The sequence below is a fragment of the Thermobia domestica genome, chromosome 1 (assembly GCF_964235325.1).
Source record: "Thermobia domestica chromosome 1, izTheDome1.hap1.1, whole genome shotgun sequence".
NCBI classification, from domain to species: Eukaryota; Metazoa; Arthropoda; class Insecta; order Zygentoma; family Lepismatidae; genus Thermobia; species Thermobia domestica.
This window is the reverse complement of record NC_137454.1, coordinates 303,191,575-303,192,403: the sequence shown is the minus strand read 5'-3', so window position 1 is coordinate 303,192,403 and position 829 is coordinate 303,191,575. Positions and strand designations below refer to the sequence as shown.

Here is an 829-nt window from a genome sequence, read left to right as displayed (position 1 = left end):
ATTATAACATCCATAATTTTCCATATATATTTTTCAAATTTTCATAATATTATCTCTCTCTCTCTCTCTCTCGATATATATATATATTAGGATTTATGATTTAGGATTTTGGATTTCTGGGCTTTCGGCATCTAAGGCCATTTAGCCCTTCACGATTTGAGGGATGACGTCCCTCGGCGAGCACACAATCCGGGGAAAGGGAAGGAATAAAGGATTGGGGAAGGAAGCGGCCTGGGACCTATAAGTTAGGTACCACCCCGGCATTTGCCTGGTGTGAATGAGGAAAACCCAGGAAAACCTCATTCAGGGTGTCTGGCCTGAAAAAGCTGTTACACTTTTTCGACCGAGTGCCCCCACCGGGAATCGAACCCGGGACGGCTCGCACCGAAGGCGAGAGCGTTAGCAACTACGCTACGCGGGGCCACTATATATATATATAGGGTGTCCCAGGAGGAAGGGGCAATATTTTGGGAAATGGTAGTATGAGTGATTCTAAGCAAAAAAGTTTATATGAACATAGGTCTTAATCTCAACGGTTTGAGAGCTACAGGTTGTGAACCATTTTTTACTTTGTTGCGTATTGCTCACCCAGTAAGTATTTTACAGAGGTAAGACATAGCGGATTTGAAAGGTGATGGAATGACCTGTCCAACGATATGCAGCAAGTGGCAGTGTTGTCTTTGGAAGGGAAGCCATTGACGGAAATTTGAGGAAGTTAAGGGTATTTAAAGAAATTAGATGGCAACACTGATTCCAAATATCCCTCAATAACTTCTCTTCCAAAGATACTACTGTCACTTATTGCATATCGTTGGAAAGGTCATTCCAT

The 829-nt window shown here is 42.7% G+C and overlaps 1 non-coding gene across 1 annotated transcript; it reads right to left on the bottom strand.

Annotated features, from left to right (window-relative positions):
- Nucleotides 1-348: 348 nt before the first annotated feature.
- Nucleotides 349-422, bottom strand: TRNAR-UCG (transfer RNA arginine (anticodon UCG)). The gene has a single exon. It is a non-coding gene; the product is annotated as a tRNA-Arg (tRNA).
- Nucleotides 423-829: the final 407 nt, after the last annotated feature.